Genomic DNA, 19,883 nt, shown 5'->3' on the forward strand with positions numbered 1-19,883 from the left:
CTTCCAATCACACCAAGAGGGCGCACCACTGAAGAGACCAACCCCTTGCCTCTCACCCCTTACTCAAAGGGAGTAAACGTTCAACAGTAAGTCCACGATATCCCTCCGGAAAACTAATTACCCACCTTCCCCCATATAATTGTTTGTTCCTACATGCTGTCCTATAAAAACTCGCCGCCAGCGCTTTTATCCTAATGTTCCCCTCCACCTCCCTCATCCCCCAAGAAACATACAAGTAATCAACTATTACATATCTGATAGCCCTTCCCACCTCTTTGGGTACCCCTTCCATATCTAACATTAAAGCCCTAAGGGGTGATATCTTTCCCCCCCCCAATAAAAAGAAAACCCTCTTCAACCACAATCTTACCACCTCCAATGCAGAACAGAAATATACTACATGAAAAGCCGTTTCAACTTCCCCACAAAAAGCGCATGACGCCTCTTTCACAAAACCCATTCGTCTTAGCACCTCTTTCGATGCTAACGTCCCCATAAGAAATCTATATACTAATTCCCTCGCTCTTGCCGGTATTCTTAATTTACTAAATTCCACCCATATCACTCTCCAATCATATGTGGGATACACTGCCATCCCTTGCATTAATTCCTGACGACGGCCCACACCCACTAACCGTTTTACCTTGAGTTTTTTAACATTGCATACCTTTAACATAAACCGCAACATGTCTTCACACTCCACTAAGTCCCTGCCACCCCACCATTTGCGGATATCCCCCATCACCTCCCCCACCCGAAGACCCCTTTCCCCCGCTGCCCGAATATACCTCTGCTTCACATATAGCGCCTTCACCCTAGACCCTAATGCAATCAATCCCAGTCCTCCCTGCCTTACCGCAGTCATTACTACATCTTTGCCCAACCACGCCCTTCCATAGCCCCACACATACCTTAAGACCCTTCTTTGCATTTCCATAATATCCTGACTTCTTAATGGGTAAATTTCCGCCACTCCCCACACCTTACTATAAATCAGCGTATTTACCACCACAACCCTTTGATGCAAGGTTACATCCCCGGCCCTTAGACCCCTCAGCCTACTCAAAGCTCTGTCCATTACCATTTCTGAATTAACCCTCCTGCTCTCCTGTGCATCTGCCAAAAACAAAATCCCACAAATCTTTAGCCTATCTACAGTTATCCAACCAAACTCCTCCCCCAAGGTCCCTCCTACCCAAGCGCCTACCTCCAACAACCGTGATTTCTGCTTATTAACTCTCATCCCAGTAGCATTCCCAAAAATCTCAATTACCCTTCCCACTTTTCTTAAATCTTCAATCTCATTAAGTAAAACAGTTGTATCATCTACATAACCAACAATATTCCAACAATATCCTCCACTCTCCCCCAACCTTCCCATCCCACCATCAACCAGAACATAGAAAGGGTTCTGCATACATGCAAATAGTATTTGGGAGAGTGGACACCCCTGCCTTAAACCCCTTCCCATGCTTACTGAACTACCCAACCTCCCATTTACCTGTACTCTCATTGATGCATTCTCATACAAAGTCCTCACCCATCCAACCACCCTCCCTCCAAAACCCATTCTCACCATACTCTCAATCAAAAATTCCCTATCCACATAATCATAAGCTTTCTCCCAATCCAGACCTAGAATACCTCCCTTATTACTACCCTCAAGGAAATCCCGAATACGACCATGACCTACCCGCATACTCCTCCCCGGGATACCAAACTGTCCCCCATGTATCACCGACCCCATGACCTTCTTCAGTCTATTACCCAAAATTTTCGCAAAAACCTTGTAATCAGCGCACATCAAAGATATTGCACGGTAAGCACTCAACTCTCTACCCCCCCCCTTCTTTGGCACCAAAACTATGACACCCGTACTTTGCGATATGCCCAACTTCCCACTAGTTAACATATGGTCCAATAGCCTAACAAAACACTGCCTAATACACCCCCAATGTGCTCTATAAAAATCATTTGGTATACCGTCTATCCCTGGTGTTTTCCCGGTACTCATCCCGAAAACTGCCTCTTCCACCTCAACCTCACTTATACCAACCTCCAACCCCACTCTATCCTGCTCACTTAAAACGCTATGGAACCCCCCTTCAAAAAAACCCTCCCAGGAACCCCCCTCCCTCCAACTCCATTTCTCTCTAAACCAACTATCAGCATAGAGACTCATACTTTCCGTATTGGATAGGACTCGACCCACTGGATACCCTCCCACCCCAGGGCTTGTCTCCAATTGTAGAATGGTGGTTACACTCTGTCGGTCCCGAAATTTACGTAAAACATACCCAGACGGTTTATCACCCCACAAAACATCCTCTAACCCCGCCCTAACCCTAATTGCATCAAACCTATCATTGTGTAATTCAGCTATTCTACTCCGCAGTCTGTCCATATCATCCCTCCTACCACCTCCCCCAACATAACAATCTTGCAACTGTCCCTCCAGATAATTTTGCAACCCAAAACGCCACCTCGCCTCCTCTCGTCCCCTAGCCTTAAAAAAATTCGCTATTCCAGGTTTTGCCTGCATTTCCCACCAATCTAACAGATCTATCTCCCTGTTCCTAGCCTCCCAAAAAGGCAACCACCAATCACTGAAAAAAAGCCCCTCCCCCTCCTCCTTAAGAAGCCTTACATTTAATTTCCAGTACCCAGAATAAATACGCACCACTCCATCCCACATCAAATCTGCTATTACCGCTCTGTGATCAGAAAACCCCACATCGAAGGTTTGCACCCTCACAACATCTATACCCTGCTTAATATAAATTCTGTCTAATCGCGCTTCATATCCCCTACGGACGAACGTGTGCTCAACTAGGTAACCCCCCCTCCCCACCACATCAACAACCCCAATATCTCGCAATACATCCCTCAGCACACTCAGCACACAACCCGCCCCTCTCGGTTCGACATCACCACTCCTAATCACACAATTCCAATCACCTCCTATTACTGTTATAGCAGGCAAACCTCTCAAGTGATACAGCAATACCTCTCTGACAAAATCTACTTTTACCCTGATATTACTAGTTGCTGGCATGTAAACTCCCACGAAACTAACTCGACTCTCACCCCAGACGCCATCCACCCTCACGATCCTCCCACCCCCCCCCTCTTCCCAACCGATGACACGCAAGGGGCTGGTCTCCTTTACCGCAACTGCTACCCCACCTTTCAATTGCAAACCACTGGTTACATACATCCGATATCCTTTCACCCTCAACACACTACCAGCCCTGTGATTATGCTCTTGCAAAAAGCATATGTCAACATCAAACCGCCTTAAAAACCACTCCAACCAAACTTTCTTGACCTCAGTCTTAAGTCCATTAACATTAAGCGTGACACATCTGAAAATTACAGAAGGGGCGGCTTTCCCCTATGCCTCTGGGATTTACCCACTGCACTTTTCATATTACGTGTTCCTTTGCCACTCGAGTTTTCCTGTGCAATCACTTCCCCCCTCCCTTTCCCAATTTGCAACTCAGGCACACCTCTACCACTATGTGTCCTCGGCTCCACAACCGCTGCCCATGACTTCTTCCCCGGCCTCTGCCCTGGGGTAATGACCTCATCTATCTCTGATGCCGCAGTTCGTTTCCTAGAACTCACACTTACACACATATCACCCTCAGACAATTCCTCCTGGTGTACCTCCACGGCCACCACATGCTCCCGCCCAATCTTACTCAAGTCTTCCTCAACAATTTGTTGTCCCTCCAAAGTTCCAGCTTCACATGAACTGAGGACACCTTTTGCACAGGGTTCCTCCTCATCCAAAAAATCCTTGATCACATCTGCCAATAACCCATCCTGGGTTGAAGCTTCCTGGACGAAAGTCTCCTCAGATGTCACCTTCAACTCCCCCGACGCCCCTGGGAGAGTGACACATGTCTCCGCCGCCGCCACCTCCCGGTCGACCTCTTCGCTCCAGAGGTCATTCCTCCGGCCTCCCGAGGCATCAGAGCCAGGCACCAAATTACACGACTGTTGAATCACAATTGGAGTGTCGATAATTCGAGAAGCCCGCCTCCTAGGACACTGGGCTGCCATGTGCTCATAAGAGCTACATAGACGACATGTTTTCCTTTGCCCAGCATAGTACACATAAACCTGTGTTCTACAACCGATCATCGTAACATAGGATGGTATAGGCCTTGTTAAGGTCATTTTAAGGGTGTAAGAACCTTCCGGCATTCCTTCATATGGACCATCCCTCCACACCCCCATTGTTGCAGAATGCACTGTCCCATAACTTCGAAAATACTCCTGCAGGCCATAAGCCGTAGCCTCGAAGGGTACATTCCGTACCTTCACCCATGTGAAGTACTTAGAGACGTCATGTAACACAACATCCATCGTTGAATTCACACTCATGCGTTGTTCCTGGTAATGCTCGACAATTCTTGTGTAGTAATCGACTCGTAGAAATTTCACAAAGATTCTTGTTAAACCATTAAGGGCGACGCCATACAATTCCTCGTTGGGAATACCATATGTATCCCTGATGATGTTAGGGAGAAGGACGTTCATCGTATCTCCACTTAACGTACCACGAACCAGCTCTATGCAGATAGTATTCACTCTCCGTACTGTATGTTCCGCCATGTTGATATCCCAATGAGCAGCGCACGTCCTCACTACTCAATGGTTGTTGCTGAACTAAGGTAGCTCGCCTGAAGACAGCAGAGGGGTGCCGAGACAACCTCACTCCACCGTGGTCAGGCAGCGAATAACTGGAGTTCATTACCTTTGTAAATTGTGAATTTTTTTTTTTTATATTTTATTTAAAACCAATACAGTTTAACATCAAAATAAAGAAACAGTATGGAACCTAATCAAATTAACTGAAACGGATTGTACCTACATGCTCGCAAGATGTTACAACAACAACTTACATCAAGAACATAACTAAAAACAAAATTACATGTCACAGGGTCATGAATTGACATATATACAAAACCTTGCATATATATAAATTGTACATATAAATGACATCTGACAAAGGTTCAATACACTTGAACATAAAATATACAAAGAAGTTATATCAGTTAAATCCCATCCTTCACATTAATCAAAAAACCAAAACCTAACATCATAATCTGACTAGATAATCTACATACTTATCCCTAACAATACAGCTGAACATATCCCAACATACAAATAAACAGAAAAGAATACAGCTTAGAACACAATAACAAGCTCTATACTGTTACAATACACCCATATAAAACTTTCAGACAAATGGACTACGTCACTAAACTGTCTAGATATGTCTGTATACCATACAGACTAAAACTTAACATCAAGAACTTGCATGAACACCAAACCGGTATCAGGGTACAGACCTTAATTATAAACTTTAAAAAGAATCAATCATGCGTATATAAAGTATTACATAACGTCTGACCCATGACAAAGGCTCAATACAATAGAAAGAGATATATATTTATATATATATACACATACACACCCACACACCCACACCCACATCCACACACACACCCACACGTACACAAAAATTTTCACAAAATCACATTAATCATATGCACTGTATGCACAATGCAAAACAGGATATAAGTATCTCTCATCGTGCAAAAACCCAGCACGTAACATAAATACAAACTAAAACACACTTCATGTCGCAAATAACTTATTTCTCAAGAATCATGTTATACAAGACTGATACACATCATAATTATACATAAAAAATCTACTATATTATACCTACATTCTGAAAAGTGTTATATCTACCATAACGAGACCTTGAGCTCTACATCCACACTTGGATGCCATAAAGTCCCAATGAAAACCAGGAAACCATTCCAAACCCACATTCACAACACTCTCACGACCCCCCCCCCCAGGGAGGCGAGCCCGCTGTTGCCCCCTGACTCCCTCCAACCTATGAAAACCCCTTCACTCACTCATATCCAATCACAGATTTACGAGAATCCCTAACGTTAGCATTCTATACCCCTCTGAGAAAGCCTGATCCCACCTCCTCCCATACAAATCTCTGTTACGACACCTCGTACTATAGAACGTTACCGCAAGAACCTTTCTTCTCTCCTCACTATCCCCTCTCCCCCTCATCACCCACGACATATATATATAATCTACCATGATATAATCTAAAGCTCTTATGACACCCTCGTCTAACCCACCCATATCTAGACTTAGAGCACGCAAAACCGACACCCCACGGCCCCCCACCCTCTGTACCAACCTACTTAACCAGCACCTAACCTCCTCTAGCCCTTCACAAAAGTAAACTACATGGAACGCTGTCTCATCCCCTCCACAGATACCACACCCCCCACCCTCTACAACCTGTCTGTTTCGTAATATCTCACCAGACGGAAGGATCCCATGCAGAAAACGAAACATCACCTCACGCGCCCGAGGTTTTAACTTCAATTTACTAAATCTAAACCAAATACTCTTCCACGCATACATGGGGAACAAACCCTCAACTGGGACAACGCACCTACCTACAAGTAACCTACACAAAACCCTTATACGAACCTTTCTCAGTTCCCTAACCAACATCACAGCCCTCAAAACTATTTCACATTCCCTCAACTCCATTCCTCGATACCACATACCCAGCCTGTCGTGTATCCTTCCCAAACGCCCCGCGTTCACACCCTCACGCAACACTTCCCATTTAATAAACACACATTTAGCCCTCCGTCTCAAATCCAACAACCCCAACCCACCCTGACTTACAGGTAACATTACAACCTCCCTCCGTAACCAATCACAACGTGAACCCCATAAAAATTTGTACACCCGTCTTAGTATCCCCGCAATCGCTGTCCCTGTAATTGGGAACACAGCTGCAACATACCAAACCTTACTATACAATAAAATGTTCACGACTATCACTCGCTGTATCAGAGTTAGGTGCTGGGGTCTCAGAACACCTAGACGCCCCACGATCCTTTCCAATAACCTATCCGAATTTTCCTCCCGCGCCGCAACCATGTCATCCCTATAAATAATACCACAAATCTTTAAAGACACCGCCCATTCTTTAACAACATTACATCTCCCCCCCACACCCCCCACCCAAGAACCCAACCCCATGCACCTTGACTTCGCACTATTTACCTGCATACCCGTGGCACTTCCAAATAATTGCACCACCTCGTCCAACACTCTCATTGACATCCCTGCACGAATGAGAACAGTGGTGTCGTCAACATATCCAATTAACCCCGGCCAGGCCCTCCCACCCCCCACACTTCCCTCACATGGCGTACATAAGCTACGGTCAACCATTCTATAAAAGGGGTCCTGGAAACACGCAAACAATATTTGGGACATGGGGCATCCCTGTCTAAGGCCTCTTCCCATTGCAATTTCCCTCCCCATACACCCATTAATCTGTATCCTCATTTTCGCCCCCTTGTACAACGTATTTACCCACTCGACTATTTCCTCCCCAAAACCCTGTCTCCTAAGTATAACCTGCAAAGCTCCCCTTTCCACTCTATCATATGCTCCCTGCCAGTCTAGAGCCAACAAAGCCGCCCCTCCACCCCCACCCTTAGCTTCCACAAAACTTCTCAGTATCCCATGTCCTTCAATCATCGACCTTCCCGGCAACCCGAACTGAGATTTTGACACCACCCTCTCCACTACACATTTGAACCTATTACCTAAAATTTTTGCAAACACCTTATAGTCTGCACACATCAGTGATATGGCTCGGTACTCCCGAAGGGTGGGCTGCCCCTTGACCTTCGGGACCAACACTACTACTGCTGTTTCCTGCTTCTCCCCCAACTTACCCTTCTCCTTCATACTATTAAATAACCTAACTATAAATTCCTTTATCAACGCCCAATGTTGTAAATAAAATTCTACCGGGAGACCATCAATACCGGGAGCTTTCCCCTTCCTCATTCCCCTTAACGCATTCTCTATTTCCTCTGCCGTAATCGTCCCACCTAAAGCCTTTCGATCACTATTTCCTAAATTACACGTCACATACGTACACACCTTGTCCAATGCCCCGTCACCCACCCCCCCACTGTTCCAGTACTTCTCGTACCAAGCCTCCGCATACGCACACATCCCCTTCGTGGTTCGTATCTCCTGCCCTACTCTATAATTCCCAACCATCTCCGTTACCTCTAAACATGGTATAGCCGTCAGCGCCTGCCTTTGCTTTTGATGCCGCAAAACACACGCTGACGGCTTGTCGCCCCAAAGCACTTCCTCCACCCCTGCCTGCATCCTTACAGCTTGAAACCTTTCATTTTGCAACACCCTCAACCTCCCCTTTATTTCAGCTATTTCATCCATAGGAAAATTATTCCCACCCACCCCCCTCCCATAGCAACCTCTTAACCTATCCTCTAAATAGTTAGCCAGTCCATATTTTAAATTATTAATACGTTTTCCTTCTCTCACATAAAACTTTCTAATCCTTTCCTTTGCGACACTATCCCACCATGTCACAATGTCATCCACTCCCTGTTCTTCCACACTAAGCTCCCTCCATAGGACTGAAAACCCCTCCAACCCCTCCTCATCACCTAACACACTTATATTTAATTTCCAATAACTTCTATATATGTCCGCGAGCGTCCCCCACCCAACCTCCACCACCACTGCCCTATGATCTGACATTGTAGCCTCAACAGTACTGAAAGATTTCACGTCCACTCCCTGAGAAAGGTACACTCTATCTAGTCTCGCAGCATAACCACTCCTAACAAACGTATATTCAGTCTCCCACACCGCTCCCCCAAAGGCATCACGTAACCTAACATCCCTTAATAAATCCCTAAGAGCCACAGACATATATCCAGCCCCTCTTGGGTCCACATCAGCCACCCTGATTACACTATTCCAGTCCCCACCAACTATCGCCACCTCTGGCAGTGCACTTAAGAAAAACACAAGATCCTCACACACAAAATCATTCTTTACCTTTATGTTATTTTCTGCCGGCGCATACACACTCACAAAAGACACACGCTTACCCATCCACCACCCATCCACACGCAACACCCTCCCTCCCCCTCCTCCCTCGCTTCTCTGCAAAACAAACGGGCTCGTCTCCCTTATTAAAATTCCCACACCACCTTTTAGACGGGGAGATGGCAGGGTAACTACCCGAAATCCTGCCACCTCCAACACCCTACCCTCTTTGAAATTGTGCTCCTGCAGGAACACAACATCCACTCTAGATTTATTCAGAAAATTACGAAACCAATCTCTCTTCATACCGCTACATAACCCATTAACATTTACAGACATACACCTAAGGCCTATTAAAGTTTCCACCCCTGCTTCCTCTCATCACTCTTTACAACTCCAGAGCTTGAATTTACGTTCAACACCTTCAGAGTGCTCTCTTTCCCTCCCCCCTTCTTCCGGTGCCTCCTATCATGGCTACCACCACCTACACCACTACCTTCACACTTCACCTCAGTCTTTTTCCCAGGCCTTTGTGCAGGCGTAAGGACGTCATCAGAATCTGATGTAGCCGCCCTCTTTCTCGTGACAGTCATGTTACACATATCTTGATCAGATGTTACCTCTCGATGAACCTCCACCTCCACCTGAGAATGGTGTAATGAGTCAATGGACGACTCCAAACCACCATCACGTCCCAAATTATCATGTCTCAGACTTTCTGGAAGCGACGATTCTCCAATGACACCACGCTCAGATGTAACATCCCTCTCTGGTGGTGACAACGTCTTCAACACCTCCACCAATTCCTCCTCAATCTCAAGAACCTTCTCTTGTACTTGCTGCTCCTCCTTATCCACAGGAGACGACACCTGATCAGGCAGTTGGGGGCGGGACTCCAACTCACCACCAGTCCTGTGTGCCCGATCCACTATCTCGCTCCACAAAACACCACGCCCTCCATCCGATGTTTGTTCCTCACCTGCCACCTTTGAAGCAGGGGCTGCGACGTCCACCACAGGTCCAGGCACATGTCTTCGCTTGTCACAGGTCGCCGCTATGTGATCATACTCACCACATAGGCGGCACGTACGTCGTTGTCCTGGGTACATTACCATTACCTGCGTCCTGAAATCTTGTAGGTACACATAGGATGGTATTGGGTGCCTCAAAGTCATTTTGAGGTTGAAAGAACCCTCTGGAAAACCAGCATAGGCTCCTGCCGCCCACGTACCATGTTGAGCATAATGCACCGTCCCATACTTCTCAAAAACTTTCCTTATATCTGCCTCGTCCGCCTCAAAGGGAACGTTGCGTAACTTGATCCACGTATAATACCGTGAAACATCTATCATTCTTACAGTGACAGCTGGTGTGACGTTAAGACTCACGTCCTGAAACCTGGTGACTAACGATTCATAAACCGTTGCTGATAGCAGTTTGACGAAAATTCGTTGTCCTCCGTTCAATGCTACACCATACAAGTCACTATCTTGTACTCCATAAGTCTCCCGTATGATCTTTGGCAATAAGACTTGCGCAGAACTGGTCGTTATCGTTCCTTTAAGTAGCTCGATGCCTACAGTATTTATCCTTCGTCTCAGACTAACCGCCATCTTGACGATCACAGTGCACCTAAGTTGTTAGCCGAGGTGTGACAGCACCACTTCACACCACTGCAGCCAGGTAACTGACAAGGGCGCTCGCCTACACACAGCAGAGGGGTGCAGAGCACTACCGCACACTACCGTGGTCAGGCAGCGAATGTAAACAGAATTACTAAAAAAAAAAAAAAAAAAAAAAAAAAAAAACGTAATGTTACAATGACAATGAGATAAATCACTCTGGTCGACTTCCTTGGTCCATCCTGGGTAACTCACACGTTACTATGTTATACATGTATGGAAGCATAAGTGTGCAGCTGTAGATAGATGAACCAGTACCTAAACAATCTCACTTACACACGCGTTACTATGTATGACAAGTGTTACCAAGTACACCAAGTGTACACTTTATCACTTAGAATACACTTTTGTTGATGTAAATATAGGTGAGGGTGGTACACCGCTGGTCGTAATAAACACTCTCAACTTCTCAAGGTCACACACTAGGCCCAGCTTCTGGAATTACCAGCGTTTTAATGTGTTTATTATGTGTCAGTGCGTGTCTGCAGTCATTAAATTGGTGTATCAGAAGTTAAACACTACAATCCAGTTGATCAAATAGTCTAAAACAATTTACACAATGTATAACTAGAAGTATAATGATTTTTTTTTTATATTTTTATTTAAAAGGACACAGTACAAGATATAAATAAATAAAAGAACACAATAATTAACCATTTGCAAATACAATGACCTACCATCAACCCCAAAGCATACCCTAAGTGTTACATTCATATTGTATTAAAGGATATACCTTCACCGAACAATGATAAGAACAGGATAACACCTGCTCAGAAAAAACATTAACAAAGTCTAAACCTACAATTCATGCCTGTTATACAGTACAGTAAGACCCCCTTGCACAAAGTACACAGATGATATGATGCAGCATACGAAGGATAAAATTATACATTACAATAATTAAACAAAAGGCTAACCTAACCCTACAATAAAATTGCAAAGACATACCACATAATACTTCCCGCAAATAGCAGGAAACTCTTAACAGAATAAAGAGCGAGAGAGCTCCAGCACCGAACAAAAATAGTAGCAAAAACAAAAACTCAAAATTTATGTCTGTGCCCACATAAATCCCCCACAACTCTGTACAATTAGAGCCCTTGCACAAAGTGCACAGTAAATATTATTTAACATACAAAAATTAAAATTATGCAGAACATTAATTTAAACATTAGGCAAACCAAAGCCTACAATAAACATTACATTGGTACATATCACAATGAAACTCCCCACATAAACACTGGGCAGGAAACACCCGCAAGTAAAAGACATAACATTATATATGCAAATACAACACATACAACTAACAAAATCCTAACATAAGGTATCAAAACTGTCTAGTTACAGGACATAAAAACCTTATCTCCCTATTTGAAACACAATAGTACATCATTGCTGAAATTAAATTGTGCAATTCATGGACATGAGAAAGTGTATAACAATCCTAAATCTGGCATTGAATAAAACAATAACAGGAAGTACTTGCAGCTAAACCTTAGACCTACATATATGCAATAATCAGCCCATACTATCGGACTCTTGACCTACTTAGCAAGCTTAAACGTCCCAAACACCTATTCCAAAGTAATTCAAAACACAAAATTTAACACACCACATTGTAACTCTGCACGTACGCAGACAAAAAACAATATGTATATATATATATATTTATACAAACACTGATCTCTGACTGAAGGAGACTCGAACCTACGAACCTTATGACAAGGTACGCAGTGCTTTACCAATCATTTTTTTTTTTTTTTTTTTTTTTTTTTTTTTTTTTTTTTTTTTTTTTTTTATTAACAAAACCAACCTGGCAAAAGACACTTCAGAAAGCCACCCCCTGCCATCCCCTGACCCCATGCTATCTGTATTAAAAAAACACAAACTCACGTTCCCTTCCATGCTCAAGTTCGTACCTGACGTCGAAAGTCATAAAACCCCTGTCTCTTAACCAAATGTCACCAGTTCACCCCCCCCCTTACGTTCACCCCCCCCTTACCCCCCCCCCCACATTCTTAACGACTTTACACCCATATGCTCCACTACCACACACTTTTATTCCACCTTCCATCCTCCACTAATCTCAAAAAAGAACAAGAATGCCAGTTTAGGGAGAACCAGCCCAATCCAGCTCTAAACTGCACCCAACCCTAACATTACACCTACCGACAGATTACGATAACCCAAGGGAAAACTATTTACCCACAACCTCCCATATAGTAGCCTATTTCTGCATACTGTACGATACACACTCGCCGCAAGCGCCCGCACCCTATATTCACCCCCCACCTCCCGCATGCACCAAGACACATACAAAAAATCTGCCACTACATACATCACTGCCCTCCGAATGTCCTTGGAAACCCCTCCCACATCAAAATGCAAAGCCCTCAAAGTCGAAATGTTTCTTCCCCCTCCCGCCACTATACCCAGAACTCTCGCTAACCATGCCCTTACAAAACCCAAGGTTTCACAAAAATATATGGCATGAAAAGCCGTCTCCTCTTCCTCACAATGCAAACAAGTGCCAGCACCTACATAACCCATTCTATATAGCACTGACCTTGTAGCTAGAATTCCCATAAAGAATCTATAAACCACTTCACGAACCCTTGGCTTTAATCTGATCTTCCGAAAGTCTTCCCAAATGCCCCTCCAATCATACATTGGGTATGTAGCTACTCCCTGTATCACTGTACCCTGCCTACCTGTCCTCCCAAGCCTACTTACCCTTACTTTTTTTGCTTCCCTTACTGCCAACAAATTTCGCACCATATCTTCACACTCCAGTAGTGCCTTTCCCTTCCACCATTTTCGCACATCCTTCATGACCTCTCCCACCCTTCTACCCCTCTCCCCTCCCACCCTCAAGTATCGCTGCTTCACATACACTGCCTTCACTCGTGTGTCCAAAGGTATAAGACCCAGCCCACCCTGCCGCACGCCCATCATCACCACCTCCTTCCGTAGCCATGGCTTCCCATAACCCCACACATACCTCAAAACCACCCTCTCCAGTTCCTGAATATCACACGACCTCAGGGGGTATATTTCTGCCACGCCCCACACTTTACTGTACACAAGTGTATTTACTACCACCACCCTCTGCTGCAATGTTACATCCCCAGCCCTCCACCCGCGCATCCTACCCATCGCTCTACTCACTACTTCCTTGGAATTTATTCTCTGTGCCTCCCCAGCGTCCGCCATATACACAACCCCACATATCTTAATTCTATCCACTACGTTCCACCCATACTGTTCCCCCAAACCCCCCCCCCCACCCACGTGCCTACTTCTAATAACTTTGACTTCGCTCCATTAACCTTCATCCCTGTCGCCCCACCAAAAATCTCTATTATACGTCCCACATTCCCCAATCCTATTTCCCCTCCTACCAAAACTGTGGTGTCATCCACATACCCCACAATACCACATCTCCCAGGACCCACCTCTCCCTGTTCCCACACTCCTTCCTCTATAAGCCTATAAAAAGGGTCCTGCATGCATGCAAAGAGGATTTGAGACAAGGGGCAACCCTGTCGCAAACCCATCCCCATCTGCACTGGCAACCCTAACTTCCCATTAACCTGAACCCTGACCGTTGCAGGCGTATACAAAGTAGTCGCCCAGCGCACGATCTCATCACCAAAACCCTGTTTTTTTAAAATACACCACAACATATGTCTATCTACACTGTCATAAGCCTGCTTCCAATCAATCCCCAAGATCCCCCCCCGTTGTCTACCCTCCACAAAATCCTTAATTCTTCCATGCCCCTCCCGCATACTTCGACCTGGAATCCCACACTGTCCTCTATGTAGGACTCGGTCAAGCACCTTTTTCATACGGTTACCTAAAACCTTCGCAAAAACTTTATAATCTGCACACATGAGGGAGATCGCCCTAAAAGCACCCAAGGTCTTCCCCCCCCCTCCCTTATAGACCAAAACTACTACCCCCGTGCCCTGCGATTCCCCCAACACTCCCCTTTCCTTCATACAGTTAAACAACCGGACCAGACATTCCTTCATACAATCCCAATGTGTAATATAGAAATCATTAGGAATTCCATCAATGCCCGGCGCTTTTCCCCTACTCAAGCCCATTATCGCCTCCTCCACCTCCTCCTCACTGATCCTACCCTCTATTACCGCACTCTCCTCCTCCCCTAAAATACCTCGAATTCCTTCTCCCAGAATCTCTCCCTCCCTCTCTCCTCCCTCCCTCTGCTTAAAATTCTCCCTAAACCAATAATCAGCATAATTGCTCATTCCATCGGTGGTACTAAGTACCTGCCCCACCCTATATCCCCCCACCCCTTTACACACCTCTAATCCCATAATCGTGGTCATCTGTTGCCTATTCCTAAATCTCCTCAAAACACATCCTGACGGTTTGTCACCCCATAGAACCTCCTCTAAACCTTCCCTCACACGTATCGCATCAAAACGAGAATTTTGTATATCCCTCAATCTTCCCCTTAAAACCTCTATTTCTCCATGTCTAGCCCCCCCTCCCCCTTCATAACAATCATTTAGCTGCCCCTCTAAATATTTCTGTAAACCATACCTCCACCTCGCCTCATCCCTTCCTCTATGCTGGTAATACTCCCTAATCTGCAATTTAGCGTGCTTCTCCCACCATTCCAAGACATCCTCCTCTTCGTTGCGAGCCTCCCATAGTTGCTTCCACCATTCCCTAAAAAACAACCCCTCCCCCTCTCCCTGAAGTAGCCTCACATTCATTTTCCAATAACCCACATACCTACGAACCATCCCTTCCCATGCCATCTCTGCCAAAACGGCACGATGGTCCGAAAAACCTAAATCTATCGTCATTACACGTTCTACTGTTATATCTCGAGTTATATATATACGATCCAACCTGGCAGCATAACCCCTCCGCATAAACGTGTGCTCTACTTTCCACCCATCGCCCCTGACTATGTCATAAACCCCTGCATCCCTCAACAAATCCCTCAATACCCCAAGCACACACCCTGCCCCTCTCGGTTCCACATCCTTATTCCTGATTACACAATTCCAATCCCCACCTATTATAGAAACCATTGGTAAACCCCGCATGTAGAAAAGCAAAACCTCCCTTACAAAATTCACCTTAACCCGTATGTTACTATCTGCCGGCATATATATCCCCAGAAAACATACTCTAATCTCGCCCCATATCCCTTCCACCCTCACCACCCTCCCCTCCCCTCCCTCTTCCCACTTGAGCATGTGGAATGGGCTGGACTCCCTCACTGCCACTGCCACCCCACCCTTTAATTTCCCTGAACTACCAACATACATCCTAAAACCGTTCAGCCTCAACTCTCTGCCATACTTGAAATTGTGTTCTTGAATAAAACACACATCAATGTTAAAACGCCGCAAAACATCCTCCAACCATACTCGTTTACCGTCAGCTCTAAGGCCATTCACGTTTATTGTTAGACACTTAAAGATTCAGAAAGGGTGGCTTTCCTCTATGTCTCTGTGTCCTGTCTGTTCCACTTTTTGCTGCTTCTGTCTTTTCTCGTGCACTCTTTCCCGCCTGTACCCCCTCCCCCCCCTGTGCACTACCCCGCCCTTTCTTAATCACTCCTGCCCACGTCTTCGTCCCTGTACGCTGAGCTGGTGTTATAACCTCCTCATCCGACGAGCCTCCAGCCCTCTTTCTAGATGTGCCCTCAATTTCCATATTAGTATTTCCATTGCCCTTGTGCACCTCAGCTTCCACCTGTAGCAACTGCAACATGCCAGGCTCTGACCCCAGAGGCTCTGGAATCTGCTCAATCAAGTCCTTCTCAACCGTCAGAATTCTCCTGTCTGTAGCTGGGTTCTCCTCCGCAGGCACGTCCAGGAAAGACTTAATCATCTCCTGTAGGGGCGTAGATAACTCCTGTGGATCACCGGTCTCTCCCACCCCCACAGGCTGCTGCTCAACTCCCGGGCCCGTTTGCGGGGGAGTATCCGAAGCCACTGGTAGTGTCACACAATTCTCTAACACGCCCTCCACTTCGTCCGCCCAATTACCTTTGCCTGCTGCACTCAAATTCTTCGGCAGAGGTTCCGCCTGAGACTCCGTGGCTACTTGCCGCTCCCAAGGCCGCGGCGCTGCTGCTCTACCACATCCGGCCGCCATGTGGTCAAAAGCGCCGCACAGACGACACGTCTTTCGTTGTCCCGCGTAGGTCACGTACAGCTGTGTCCTAAAATCCTCCAGGACAACATACGATGGAATAGGTCTTCTTAAAGACATCTTGACGGTGTAAGATCCAGCCGGCAACCCTTCATAGATTCCCTCCGTCCATCGAACTAAAGTTATATCATGCACCTCACCATATCTTTGAAATGTCTCTCTGATATCTACATCGTCTGCCTCGAAAGGAACGTTGCGGATCCTCACCCAGGTGTAGTATTTTGAGGCATCCCGCAGGCGTACCTCCAGACCAGATGATACGGTGATGTTCTTCTCCTGGTACTGAGTCACCGTCCTTTCATATGCCTCCACTGTGCAAAACTTTATGAAGATTCGTGATGATCCATTAAGTGCTATTCCGTGTAAGTCTTCAACTTCAATGCCAAACGTGTCCCGTATAATCGTTGGTAATAAAACAGAGGCATTCGTAGGGTAAATTGCCCCTTTAACAAGGTCAACACACACGGTGTTGCTCCTCCTGCGGTAGCTGGCAGCCATCTTGGTGAAAACAGGAAGTTGCGCACCAGAGAAAGCAAGAGCTGTTTGCGCAGTGCGTCCACTCAGCCCGAAAGCGAAGAGGACAATGACACTTCTAGCACAAGTATGACAGATGAATGTTCACTGTGTACAAGCCAATCACCACAAGCTTACTATGTTTATAAGTGAACCTCTGCATGTCCCACTCAAAATGTCAGCACTGCAATGCTCGTCAAATTGTTCTCAAGCCACTACAGGAAACACTGGTATGCCAGCAGCACTGCAGAACGTATACACAGACATGCTGGGCCCTAGGACAGCTATAACTGCAGGCTGCCTTAGCTTGTTCTGGCTAGCTTTTAGTGCTGCCCTCAAGCTTGCTTGACTGTGCTCGCCAAGCCCGCACCAACCACCCGGACACCTGCTTGCAGCAGGCAGGCAGGCACACAGGAGACACTCGCAAGATGAGCGGAGTGCGGCACAGAGGACACGGGCACTCAAGCACCCATGTGGTCTGGCAAAAAAAAAAAAAAAAAAAAAAAAAAAAAAAAAAAAAAAAAAAACCACGCCTCTAGACTACAAGCAAATAGAGGCGAACGGCTGAGTTCCAAATCGAGGAAGGAGAAGGGACAAGGAAGGGATATTCACCTCGCTAGACACAGGCAATATGGGTGTAGTGGCCTGCAGGTCGCATATAAAGACTGAAAAATAACGTGATTTTCTTGAATTCCCCCTTCCCCATAAGGAACTAGCTATGGCTACATTTTGTTGATCACTATTTAACACAATTTTTGTTCCTGGCAACTATTATTTTCCTACTCCTTAAATGAGAGAGAGAGAGAGAGAGAGAGAGAGAGAGAGAGAGAAAGAGCCCTCCTAGCGCAGGGAAAGTACCAGAGCTTGCAGCTCACTGGACTTCCATTAACACAGGCCCCCCTTGGTGCCCATGGGAATGATGACAAAATGGAAAGATGGCAGACCAGAGGCCTAGCTTCTCCCTACGAGCCCTGTGAAGATGGGGAATGGGGCTTGGCCTGTGAAGACAATTGGTCCTGGAAGATGAGAAGGTACTTGTTCCTCCTCCCATGAGAGATATAAGTCTCAGACTCTACTAAATCAAGAAGCCAGGCTGATAGAGTACCAGCAAATCAAAAACAACAAAAAAAATGAGCAGTTATTTTTTTAGATGTGCGAGCGTGGAACAAATCACATTCCCGTTTAAGCCCCCAAATGTAGTCTCATACCATGTTTTCATTATAAGATCCCTGATATCTGAGTTCAAAGTCCACTATATCTTTGTCGAAGAGCTCTCCTTCTCTGAGTATGCTCACATATTCTCCTTAAAATTGTCGAGATGAGCATCAAGGATATGGACCTCAAGGGACATCCTGCAGCCCATCTGACTATAGATTTTTACTATGGTCTCAAAAAGTTCCACATAATTGTCAGTCTTGTTGTTGCCCAGAAAGCCAAAACTCTCCCATGCTTTCTTTACCTTCTCTGTGAGCTTCTTTGGAAATTCTGAGCATCCTGTAAAAGAACAAAAAATAGGTCTTTTTATATACATTTCATATAACAGGACCCCTGCTCTTCCTCATTTACATCAATGATCTTCCAAACATATCCCAACACCTGAAACCCATTCTCTTTGCTGACGACACGACTTGTGTCATCTCCCACCCTAATCTTGCCACCCTCAACACCGTTGTTAACACCTCTTCCACCCCTGCCTGTACCCACACCGCTTGGAACCTCTCATCCTGTACTTCGCGCAGCCTCCCCTAAATTGTCATAATATCATCCACAGGATAAGTGACCGCCACCCCCCCCCCCTCGCATAACATCCCCATAACCTGTCCTTCAAAGAGTTGGCAAGCCCATATTTTAAAGAACTGATGCGTTTCCCTTCTCTTACATAATATTGCTTAATCCGTTCTTTAGCCACACCATCCCACATCACCACATCCTCCACCCCATTTACCTCTGCACTTAAGTAGGGTGGTACAGATGGTGGGGGGGCCGAGGGGTGTCGGTTCTGCGTGCACTAAGCCTAGACGTGGGAGGGTTCGACAAGGGTGTCACAAGAGATTTGGATTATATAATGGTGGATTATATATATATATATATATATATATATATATATATATATATATATATATATATATATATATATATATATATATATATATATATATATATATATATATATATATATATATATTTTTTTTTTTTTTTTTTTTTTTTTTTACCAATAGGAATATTTTATTACATAATATGGTACAGAAGATTTAAGAGATACATTGTTGATATAAAGGTGGCATATACGGTACATGTTGTTACGTGTGTATCACCGATTATAAAGCGAAAATCTCATCCAGCTCCTCAGAGCTGGGGCGTGTGCCCAAAATGCAGCATGCATTACCCCTTTGAACAGCCGCACTGAGCCGCTGGAACAGAAAACTAGCTGCCCTGGGATCCCTAGTTACCCTGATGAGTCTTTTTCCCAGCTCCTTAAGGAAATTAGATGCACTCTTTCCCCATGAGCCAAGGGTCTCTGAGCCTATG

The sequence above is a fragment of the Cherax quadricarinatus genome, unplaced genomic scaffold (assembly GCF_038502225.1).
Source record: "Cherax quadricarinatus isolate ZL_2023a unplaced genomic scaffold, ASM3850222v1 Contig19, whole genome shotgun sequence".
Lineage (NCBI taxonomy): Eukaryota > Metazoa > Arthropoda > Malacostraca > Decapoda > Parastacidae > Cherax > Cherax quadricarinatus.